At 42.4% G+C, this 12,374-nt stretch overlaps 1 long non-coding RNA gene across 3 annotated transcripts in view; it reads left to right on the top strand.

The window, feature by feature from the left end:
• LOC114021094 overlaps positions 1–12,374 on the top strand; it is a 205,773-nt gene that overhangs the window by 7,382 nt on the left and 186,017 nt on the right. Inside the window, exon 4 of one of the 3 annotated variants that reach the window (XR_005227230.2) lies at positions 3,543–11,647. The exons of the other annotated variants lie outside the window; for them this stretch is intronic. This is a non-coding gene — a long non-coding RNA (uncharacterized LOC114021094). Of the gene's footprint in view, positions 1–3,542; positions 11,648–12,374 lie in introns of those variants that run through there. 3 annotated transcript variants of the gene reach the window in all.

Genomic DNA, 12,374 nt, shown 5'->3' with positions numbered 1-12,374 from the left:
AGGAGGTGCAGGCGCTCCTCGCCATAGGGGCGGTGAAGAGGTTCCTCAGGAGCTAAGGGGCAAGAGATTCTACTCCCGCTATTTCCTAATCCCCAAGGCGAAGTCGGGTCTCTGACCTGTTCTAGACCTGTGAGGACTCAACGAATTCATGGTGAAGATGAAGTTCCATATGGTCTCCCTGAGCATGCTTATCCCTTCCCTGGATCCAGGAGACTGGTATGCCACCCTCGACATGAGACGTGTACTTTCACAAAGCCATTTGGCCTGCGCACAGGTGATTTCTAAGGTTTGTGGTCAACCACAAACACTATCGGTTCACGGTCCTCCCATTCGGTCTCTCAATGGCCCCACAAGTGTTCACCAAGTGCATGTCAGTCGTAGCAGCCTTCCTCTGCAAGAGACAGGTGCAGGTATACCCCTACCTCTGTGACTGGCTGCTCAGGGGGCACACCGGGGAGCAGGTGGAATCTCAGGTCTGGTTTGTCAGATCTGCTTTCGAGAGACTGGGCCTCCTCCTCAACATGAACAAGTCAACCTTGTCTCTGACCCAGAGAATAGAGTTAATCGGAGCGATGCTGGACTTGGTGCAGGCAAGAGCATTTTTGCCGGAGACACAGTTTCAAGTCATGTCAAACATGATTCAAGTGCCGCTGAGGGCTGTAGGCTCTGAAAATCATAAATGTTTCTCTTTTAGTTTACAGTTTCACAGTTGTTATTGCAAGCAAAAGAACTAGAAACTGATACATTCTTTTAAAATTAAAACTGAGATTAACTGATATTTTAGGCCCCTGAAATTAGAGATAGAGTGGAAACTGTGCGTTTTGCAGACTCCTAAATGCCTGTTCAGCTCCTCCCATTCATGTTTATGTAGTCTCTTCCCTGGAGTCATGCTATTGTGATAAGCTAACCACACTCTCATCCGGCATTGTTTTAACAAGAAACTTCCAAAGAATGTGTGGCATTTACCCAACAGTTTTCATCTTCAAAACTGAACCCTTACAGCACTGCAGTATTATCTCCATTTTTACAGAAGGAAAAGCTGAGGAGGAAAGGTGAAGTGGCTGCAGCAGGAGTCAGTGCTAGAGAGACTCGAGCTATTCAGTTTGCACTCTCCCAGTTGTGTGCTCATGCATGCTATTTAGATAATCCCTTTCCTGGTTAGGGTAATTATCTATTTAAAATACTAGTCTCTAAAAATAGCCTTCGCAGAATAAATTCTCAGTCTCTGTTACCCTTAGGTGCTCAGATAATATTGTAATGAGGGCTGCCTAAGCACCTAGATAGATACTCTGCTGCATTTCAGAATTAAAATTAGTCTCTTCAGTGTAACTATATTATCCTTAGTTTAAAAGATAAATATGCCACCATGGTCTGACAAAATATTCCTCCTTGTCAATATTGCGTGGCTCACCTCCTGGAACCTAATACACTGGTGATATCTTTTTAATATTCTCCCTCATAATGAAGGATTTGAGTGTTGCCAATTCTCAGATGTTTGCCATTTTTCTTAAATGTCCAGCTCGAAGACATATGTAATTACATGAAAATCTCAGCTTTCATTTAAAAAAAAATACATTTCTAGCCCTCCTGGTTGTGGAGAAAAGCTTGAGAACATGAACCCTAAAGGCTCCAGCACCAAGAGGCAAATACAAAGATCCAAAATTAATTATTAAAAAAACCTCATGATTTTAAAGCCAGTCTCATGATTTTGGAGGGCCTGACTCATAATTTGTGAATCTCTGGGGTTGGCAATACTGGATTTCTCCCCAAAATGGACAGTGGTTGAATATTTTTCTGAAACAAATAGCTCTGTGCCAAAAAATGCCTTTTGACTAGATATCTCTTCATTTGGGATTTATGAAAATAGGTTGGAATTTGACAAAATACCCATCCTGACAAATGACTTCTCCCAGTTTACACCATGGACAGGAGCTGGTATAAATAAAATCCAAAAAAATGCCCAGGATAAACACAAGTGCAGGTGCCTGCTTTTCCTCTGGAAACGACGAGGCACCGTGAGAATGACGGGCCTACGTACGTCTTCCAAAGTCAGTTCCTGGCTTCTAACAAGGAAACAATGATAAACCATTACTGTACAAACTCGGTAGTGCAAATGTCATGAGCATAAAATGTTTGTAAGCCCTATGGAACTTTGTTGTTTTGATGCAAGCCCTTTCCTTTTCCCTCTAATATATTTTATTGTTTGGTAAATTTCTTATCTGAGACTCAGATTTCCCTGTAGCTCCCACAAACTGGTAGCCATTTGTTGCTGTTTATTACTTTTTTAAATGTTAAAATTGTAAATGATTCATTGTGAAATTGGGGGTTATAAAAGTATGTTAAAGCAACTAATGTCATTGTAGTATAAGCAGACTTATGCTAGAACAGTAGCTCTCAACCTTTCAGACTACTGTGTACCCCTTTCAGGAGTCTGATTTGTCTTGCGTGCCCACAAGTTTCACCACACTTAAAAACTACTTGCTTACAAAATCAGACATAAAAGTACAAAAGTGTCACATCACGCTATTACTGAAAAATTGCTGGCTTTCGTAGTTTTACCATATAATTACAAAATAAATCAATTGCAATATAAATATTGTACTTACGTTTCAGTGTACTGACTTCGCTAGTGCTTTTTACGTAGCCTGTTGTAAAACTAGGCAAATATCTAGATGAGTTGATGTACCCCCTGGAAGACTTCTATGCGTACCCTTGGGGGTATGTATACCCCTGGTTGAGAACCACTGTGCTAGAACATACCACTTGAATTTCCTAAAGCAACATTTCAGGTTTTATTAGGCCTTTCATGAATGCATTGCTAGATCTAGCTGCGTCCAGTGTCAGTGATTACACTGTGTACATCACATAAGAGCATGTAATAGTATGTCTGCTTTGGGTGATCATGATTACAGTGGGGCTGAGGTGATAGACTGATGTCACAGGTGTCCCTGCGGATAAACTAAGCCAGCCCAGCTCCTCTGGAGCAGAGCAGGGAAGCCTTGTCCAGCCCATTAAAGAGTGCTGGACTACACAGCTGGGCCTATAAAGGGCTGCTAGCGGGCAGCTGAGGGAGATTAAGTGAGACTAGTTCTACCTTGGGACGGGAAAACCACACTAGACTGGAGCTAGCTCCTGGGGTGGATCTGTGGAGTAAGGGGCTCAAAGAAGTAGCCCTAGGGCTGCTGCTCCAGGAATGGAGCAGAGCTGACTGGAAGCTGCCAGGAGCAGGAGTGGCAGAGACCCCTGGACTGGGTGGCCCTGAAGCTGGAGGCTAAGGAATGAGTTAAAAGGACTGTGTTTCTCTGTTTGCTAACCTCTGTTAAGAAAACAAATCTCCTTGCAAGAGACTGGGCATGGCAGTGCATGTGTTGGAGCTGGGGAGATATCCAGCTCAGTGGCAGGTGGGCAATATTTTCCATGGTGGGTACAAATTTGAAGCTGAAGCCAACATAACTTAAAACTTTTTCAATTATTTTTTTTTCCTTGTACATTTTTCAGAAAATTCAGCCCGTTTCTAATTTAAAACCTTTATTCCCTGGCAGGTTGGGAGCTATGCTCCCCAGTTATCAGTGAACTTCACACTAATAAAAACCATCAGTGCACACTGAGAAGGCCTGCATGGGTGCCAGCGTGTGAAAATGTTTGCCAGAGGCAGTTCTCCTGATAAGTAGGGGATCTGATGGCAGCCAAGTCTCCAACTGCTGGACTGTTCTGTGCACATTCTGGTGGGATTGAGAATATTTTCTTCCTAGAATGGCAACAGGAAAAAAGGGTATTAAACCTTAAAAGTCATCTGGGTGTACGCAAAGCCTCCAATGGCCCCAGGCTCCCAGCTAGTATGAAAAAACATGCTCCACTTTTCTCCTGTTTCCTCATCCTAACAGCTCCCTCTGCTTGCTTCTAGCTATGCTGCTCTCCCTTTTACCTCCCTGGCTCCTCTTATCTTCTCCTACCTCAGTGGCTCCCCCTTCTGCCTCCCACCCTTGCTTCCCCATGTCATCCTATGTTTCCCTTGTCTGCCCTATTTGCCCCATTCTTGTGTCTGCCCTGTGTCTCCACCCATGTGTTTCTATAACTGATTTGCAGTGTTTGCCACTGATAGCGTCATAGGGGGAGTGGAGGCCTTCATTGCTGCTTGGTGCTGACCAGGCAGGCTGGCTGGCTGCATGCTCTTCCACCCTCTCGCTGTTCGAGAACACTGAGCTTCAGGGTTTGAAAAGCATGAAAGGAAGCTCAATCTCTTCCCCCCCCTTCTTCTCCCAGTATATGCCCTTATGGCAGGAAGCTGATGCTGAGCCCGACTGAGTGCTGTTCTGTGGTCCCTTTGTGTCAACTAGGCTGAAGAATACCACCCTGTACAGGGAGCCTGGTGTAGAGCAGGATGTGGCTGCTATGAGCTGCCTCCACAGGAGCCCTGGTACAGGGGCTGTTCTGGGGTAGGGTGACTTGGGGTGGGAAGCAGGCTGGGGTGGATGACCAGTTCTGTTCTCCTGCAATGGTTCATAGTGTTTTATTACAGCAGGGGTTCAACTTAGGGTAGCCCTCTGGATTTCTCTAACCTGTGCCAGGGGCCGCACCAGCTCTGAATAGGAGAGGTGGAAGCTGCCTTGCCACTGGTTGCAGTGCAGGGATGAATCTGGCTCATTGCAGGGCCCCTTGCTTGGGTCAAACTCTTGTGTGCACTAGCAGCAGAGGGACTTGGGGCAAATCCAAAATGGGACTAGTCACAAGTATGGGTCTGCATAGCAATATAGTTAAATGAGGACCAGTATTGGGAGGTGCAGAGTGGCTTTCATTCCCACTGAGATGCTTGGCGTTTTTGCCTCTTGTAGGCAAAATGGAAACCAGTCTGTAATATGCTACGACATGAAGCAGTGTGTACCACAGCCAACTATGAATAACAGAAACGAGGTCCTGCTTAGAGAAGATTGATCTTTCTGCACAGAGCAGGCCTGCTGATCCATAAAAGTTCTTTCAAATCTCTAGATACACTTAAAAAAACCCTGAACCTTAAATGGATGTCTGAACATTTTAATTTTGATACTTTGAAAGTTAAGGCTGCTCGTTCCATGGGCTCTACATTCTTCCTCTGGGGCTAAATAGATGATTATTTGCACATCACAACAGCCTGCTGGGAACTTTGGGCAGGTGTGAGAATGAGGTCCTTGCCTAGAAAAGTTTTCAGTCTAATTCTGTCACTGAGGTACTGAACACTCTATCTTTTTAAACAAGTGCCTGCTTTTAGAGTTTGAAATTCAGACAGGGTTTTAAGTTTAAAAAAATGCTAAGGTTTCTCCTCGCACCCCACCCCCCTTTCCTTGTTAGTGAGCAAAAGGAGACTATGCACAGGACCCATTTGCCGTAGAAATCTGTTCTTGTAAACTGTTGTCATCTGTTGGAGTCATGAGCCCATTTCTATGCAAATCAGCTCATTGATGTCAATTTGTGCCAGCTTTGGACCAATTCACAAAGGAATGTTGAGAAAATGCTTTTGTCAATTCCCCATTCCTTCCCCGCTCACGCTTACTCTCACAAATTCTAAATATTAGGAACCAGCCATGAGTCTGGCTCAGCACCTCTAAACCTCAGCCTCTGGCAGTGCACTTATGACAGGTGCAGAGCAGTCAGAATCTAGGAAGAGAAATGGTAACATCATGGTCTCACACAACACAGAATTTCCCTTCTACTGCTTTCTGCTGCCAGCATGGTTTAAAAATCTTTTTTTAAATAAAGCACTGTACTTAAAAAAGGCATCTCCTATTCCTGCCGGTTGAGAAAACAGAAATGTGCCCATTCACCTACCTAGCCCTGGGCCAAAACACCTTATAATTCTGGGCTGCTTGAAATCTGAACCTAATCTGTATCTAGATTTTACAAATGATCCTTATCTTATTAATGAGCTGAATCCAGATTTGACTTTCAACACCTTGAATTATAATGTCTTTAAAATCCACATCCAAATCTAGCATAGCACTGCCCTTCATGACATGTGTGTGTTTGCACATCAGTATGAGTAAAGGGGAAAAGAATCCATCTCCTTAGTTCCCTGTTGCTCTAGTTGTCTGATAACTATTGAGAACTGCTGTTTTAAGAAGTTAAATAAAATAAATTAGCAAACGTTACCAAGGTATTTACAAACCATAGTGAAACCAGACAACCTTTCAAACAGTTATCTGCCTACTTTTGAAGCAGGTGAAACAGTAAAGCCAAAAATAAATCTCTACCCAGTATCTGTAATAAATAAGTGGGTAAAAGAAATCTCTGCAGACCCACATTGCCTTTTGCTAACTGTTATATATTTAGCTTTGATTTTAACAAAAGCACAGTGCAAAGTTTTTTCTTGTTTGTTTGTTACATGTCTAGAGGACTCTTTAGGATGCCTTCATTTGCATAATCTAATGTGGCAAGAGTCCATTCATTCTGTTCCTTTGCTCCATCTACTGTTAGCGTTATCAGCCATCTTGCTCCATGTATTATAAACTCTCCCCATGTATTTTACAAATGCTATTATGTAGTACTTTTGCACAGCCCGTATACTTAGCAGATTGTATGGTCAAATGATTGCATTAGAGTGAATGATAGAAATCCAGAACACAAACAATTATGGCACTGAACTGACTGTATGAGCTGGAGCCATGGCTGATTTTTGCGACAGATGGAAAACTCCACCGAACCTTTTATTGGCCATATGCCATTTTTGAATGTTGGCCAACAACAAGATTTGTTGCTAATGTATAATGATTTAAACAGTAAAAAGAGCAGCTGCACTTCGATTTTTTTGGTGCCTTTACTCCAGGTTTTCCTGGAGTCTTTGCATGTCTGGGGCCACTTTTTAATGCAAGGCTGTCATTTCTAGACTACGAGCGGTGGCTTCATTTTCACAGCACTAAATGTGGCTGAATTTTATATTTTGATACTTATCATTAAAACTCTCCCTCCCTTTTATTGCATCTAATAAGATAAGGTTGTAAAATCTGACTGCTACATGAAACCAAAAACGGTTTCTAAGCGCTTGGCTCTATTGTGTAGTCGCGCAACAGAGCCTTTATTATGCTGTCAGTAGTGCTACTTCTGTTTAAGACCTGTCTGAGGACTGGCCTCTCGGTGTTCCTCCACCTGCTCAGAGAAAAAAAGTCTTTCAAAGTAGAACCCAGAGGAGCTGCAGTTGTTGTTCACTGTGTCACCAGGGTGGTGCTTGCAAGACACAAACCCATGAACATATGGCATTTAAACTGAAGTCTTTAGCCACACAGTAGAATATGACACAAGGCCCCTGCTGCTACTGCCTAGCTGCCATATAATGTCATACCTTTCACCTCTCCTAAAGACAGGGCAACTCCGCTTACTTTAGTGGAATTAACTGGTGATTCCATGAGTGCAGACTGAGGCTGGAACCTGGCCTGGAGTATAATTTCTGTGGCACGCCCAACTGCTAACAGTTTGAGAAGAGAGATGCCTGGACCTACGACTCCTGGCTTGTAATGTTGGCCTGGATCCACAAAGAGACTTAGGTGTTGCAATGCCTAACTTTTAGGCACCAGGAAAATCACAACAAAGAAGTCCACAAAGCCTGAGTTAGGTACCTTTACAATGAATGGGAAGAGACAGGTGCCTAAAAACATGATCCACAAAAGCCAGCATGCTAGGTGGGGAGCTGCCTAAGCTAGCCAATGAGAGATGTTGATGAGAGGAGTGGAGCAGCTTCAACAGGAGAGTTTGAGGGAGCCCCACATCAGCATATCCCATAGCCCAGTGGTTAGAGCACTCTCCTGAGGCGTGGGAGACCCCTATTCAGATCCTTTCTCCCCATTAGGCAGAAGGACGCGTTGAACTTGCATCTCCCACATCCCAGTGAGTGCTGTAACCATTGGGGTAAAACTTATAAGGTGGACATGCCCCAGATTTTGAATGGTAGGTGGCCTCTGAGTAAGTCTCCCAGGCAGGGCCCCTCAGGTAAGATGGGTGCTCCTCCACCTGGCTTCCTCTGGTTCATGGATTGCAACAAGGCATAGATGGGAGATAGCAGTGCAGACACCTACAGTGAGGCAGCAGCATGCATGCCCTAGGGCAGGAAAATAGGTGCCTAGGGAACTTTTACAGCAAAAGTTTAGGCACCAAGTATGATTAGGTGTCTACAGAGTTAGGCAGCAGCCAAGCAGAAGTTCTGAAAATCACGGTGGTGCCCAAAACTGGAATTTAGGCAACTAAGTACCTTGTGGATCTGGGCTGTTGTGCTTCCAACAAACCCTCTGTGATGGTCTTTATTATTTTATTTTCCAAATGTGTGGATTTTATGTATATATGTATAAAAACCCACTTAATTTCATTATGCAAACATATGTCAGGAGAGAAATAGTTAGGGAAGAGGTCCAAGCATTCGTTACGCGTATCAGTGGAGATGCACAATGTTGCAGTGGAACATGAACGTGGGGTTAGTGTGATATATGTGACAGACATATGAATAGATCCCAACCATGGTAAAGCTTTCCAAAGAGGAGTAAGGGGCAAAAAGAGCCCTCTTGCTACTTGCATCATGAGAGGGGAGTGTGAAGGAGAGGGGGCAGTTGCTGCCTGACTGTAACTCACCTGCCTGCATAAGTGTGCAGAATGCTGGCTCTACCCCCACAATGTTCCAGCTGGTGTGGAGGTGGAAAAAGCTTCTAAGCTGTGGCTCTGAATCACACTCTGGCTCCTGAGGCAGCACAGCTATGCCCAGCCCCTTGCTTGGGGCAGATTGCAGGATGCCAGTGGGAGAGAGGAACTGCTGAGGGCCCAGCGCCATAAACCCAGAGAGCATACAACACCTATTGATTTCTGCCTGCTGAGATCTTGCAGAATCATACCTTGAAATTCAGAGCACCAGAAAACAGGGGGAGGGTGGGGAGAAGAACATGGGAAGATATTGTACTAAAGAAGACTATTAGGGCTGCTGTTCAACTGGCCCACTTTTGAACCAACAGAATTGGTCGGCACTCTTGGGGGAGGTATTGTTAAAATATTACATTAAAAGCACTGAGTGCTATTACAAATGATACTGCCAACTCTACTTATAGGAATTTCACCTCTCTCGATGTGAATTGTTTATAGATTTTGAGAAAATAACATGTACTTATTATTCAAAATTATCTGCCTAAAAATATCTGTAAATAATTCTTGATCTGTAGCTTTTGTTGCGAGTATGCAAAATCCAAGTTGCTTTAATTAGACAACGTTCCTGTGGTGTACCGTATTTCTGATGGTTGATTGTATGAGTGTGACTCTTAGAATCAGGCTTCCAGTGCAAATACTCACCACTACAAATTTGAAAAGCAGTTTTCTTTGAGCTTTCTGCAACACTGGTAGCTGTTTTTGGCAAATGGTCCTGAAAACCAACTCAGTAGCTAGAATATTTACAGAAAGTGAACACAAAAGGGGTAGCAATACAATTGAAGTAAATTAACTGAAACATTTTTGTAGTGGTCACTGCTATAACATTTCAGACCAGTGTGAAATGCACATCAGTCACAGTGTTTGAAAACTATGTAATTCTTATTTGTACTGGAATTGAGACAAAAACAAACAAAAAATAAAAACCAAAACACTATAAATCTGGTTTTGAGCAGGGTTTTGAGCTGTATGTGTTGCCAATCTGAAACAGTACACAATGATCAGTAATTCTCCCTCTGGTCTCGATGCCTTTAAGGTGTGATTTGTGAGCTGAATGTTCTGCTCTTTCGAAGTGGATGGAGTCCTGTGTTTTTTCATCTCTTGTAGGGAGCATCTGATATCTCATGCATGCATGTGACACAGTCCAACTAACTTCTTCCTTTTCTGGCCTCATTTTCACATGGTTCTGCTGCCACCTCCAGCTGGTGCCTCTAGATAAAACAAGTCAAGCTGAGTTTAATACATATGCAAAACAGTTGTCTTGTGTTCCTTTCATTTGTCCTTCATTTTTTACAGGACTAAAAGAATCTCTTATGTAGGTGGTCACAGTTAGGGGTGGAATACTGCAAACTCTCCATCATACAGATATAGTTTCTGAGATCTCAGTGCTTGTACTTTACATGCATTTTAAAGTGACTCCCTAACACCCATTTATATCTTGTCTTGTAACTGTTAGCTATTGCTTCAACTGCCCTCTTTGCAGTGTCTGAAGTATCAACATCTGCTGGTGATCTTTATTTGAAAGCTAGTCAAATAAGTAAACCAAGGTAATAGCTTCCAGTGTGTTGGTGTGTTGCTTGTTAAATTTAAAATCATATTGATTTAAGCAGCATAATTTTGTAGTGATTAAGAAATATCTGCTGCAAACAGCAAATATGTACCTGTCTATATTTTTATGGTTTAAAATCCATAGACATTTTAAAATAATTTATGGCCAACACTGATAATCCAAAACAAAGGCAAAGGGGACCTATTAACAGCATGTTGGGAAATTAGGGTTGTGTTTTCCCATTGATTCTCATGTAACTCTCACTAATGTTTATAGACAGTTGTGCATGCAGGCACACAGAAGAGAGAATATGATCGTTTAAATGATTATGAAAGCAATACAATGCTACATTTTGCTCTTCCTTCTCAAAAAATGTGTTCCTGCTTCATGTCAAGATTTTAAATTATTTTTCTATGTGAAAGACATACAGGAGACAATTTTTAGCCTTGGTTAAAAACAACTCTTTCTGGTATTATTGTGTAACAGCACCGATGATTTACAAGTTTAAGATAAATGTCATGGGTGCCACCATTGCAGAATATGAAGTAATTAAAAAAACATGATAGGGATGGACTGGCAGCAGATGACAGAGGTGAAGAAAATGAAAGTGCTTTGCTAGGGTCAGCTGTTAATTAGTATTTGTTGTCTTAAAGGCACAAGGTTATTGTAATCTCCTTTTTTGTTCAATCCAGCAAGCACTCAGTCTGATCTGTAACACTATGCCCTGCTGACTGCTGTGGCTGCAATTTTTTCAATTGGTATTCATGCAATATAAATGCATTAAGATCTATAGCCTGATCTTGAGGGAAACCGTGATGGGAATATCTTTAAAACATTGTGTTGAGAAGAGTGTCTTAAAACAGGAAAGCAACAAAGCATACTGTTGTAACAGCCCTACAAGCTTTATACAAAGGAAGAAGTTTCCTGTATGGAAGTTTCAGTAAGACTTCAGAGAAACATATGCTACAACTGCTACTTCCTATTCTTACATTCAGCATCTTAGTCGTTGGAGAGGATGCCAAGTTGACTTCTGACATTATCAGAGATACCACTGTAATATCCTTACTATCTTAGAACTATCTGTTCCTGAACCAATCTCCCTGTGATGTGCTCTTGGACAAATCACACAGCTGATCTCCTAGTAAACACATGTGCACCTGCATTGATTTATTTAAATTAATATAAATAATATATCATTAAAAAGCGCATGTGTGTGTCTATGTGGCACATATATGTGAAGATACTAACCATGTGATGAACTGCAAAGCAATGTGATAAAGTAACGTATTGCTCACATCACCTGCCCTCTGCCTGGTAATCAATGCTAAACACTGCCTCTACGCCAAGCCTTAATGAAACATTTCAAATGGCTGCATCAAAAAAAAAAAAAAAAAGGTCTACCTGCCAGAAAAATTCATAGATATTTAGGTCAGAAGGGACCATTATGATCATCTAGTCTGACCTCCTGCACAACGCAGGCCACAGAATTTCACGCACCACTCCTGCAAAAAACCTCACACCTATATCTGTGCTATTGAAGTCCTCAAATCGTAGTTTAAAGACTTCAAGGAGCAGAGAATCCTCCAGCAAGTGACCCATGCCCCATGCTACAGAGGAAGGCGAAAAACCTCCAGGGCCTCTTCCAATCTGCCCTGGAGGAAAATTCCTTCCCGACCCCAAATATAGCGATCAGCTAAACCCTGAGCATATGGGCAAGATTCATCAGCCAGATACTACAGAAAATTCTTTCCTGGGTAACTCAGATCCCACCCCATCTAATATCCCATCACAGGCCATTGGGCCTATTTACCATGAATATTTAATTACCAAAACCATGTTATCCCATCATACCATCTCCTCCATAAACTTATCGAGTTTAATCTTAAAGCCAGATAGATCTTTTGCCCCCACTGCTTCCCTTGGAAGGCTATTCCAAAACTTCACTCCTCTGATGGTTAGAAACCTTCATCTAATTTCTAGTCTAAATTTCCTGGTGGCCAGTTTATATCCATTTGTTCTTGTGTCCACATTGGTACTGAGCTTAAATAATTCCTCTCCCTCTCCGGTATTTATCCCTCTGATATATTTATAGAGAGCAATCATATCTCCCCTCAACCTTCTTTTAGTTAGGCTAAACAAGCCAAACTCCTCGAGTCTCCTTTCATAAGACAAGTTTTCC

The sequence above is a fragment of the Chelonia mydas genome, chromosome 10 (genome assembly GCF_015237465.2).
Source record: "Chelonia mydas isolate rCheMyd1 chromosome 10, rCheMyd1.pri.v2, whole genome shotgun sequence".
In the NCBI taxonomy this organism is placed as follows: Eukaryota; Metazoa; Chordata; order Testudines; family Cheloniidae; genus Chelonia; species Chelonia mydas.
The sequence above is the reverse complement of the archived record's forward strand: the minus strand, read 5'-3'. Positions and strand labels throughout refer to the sequence as shown.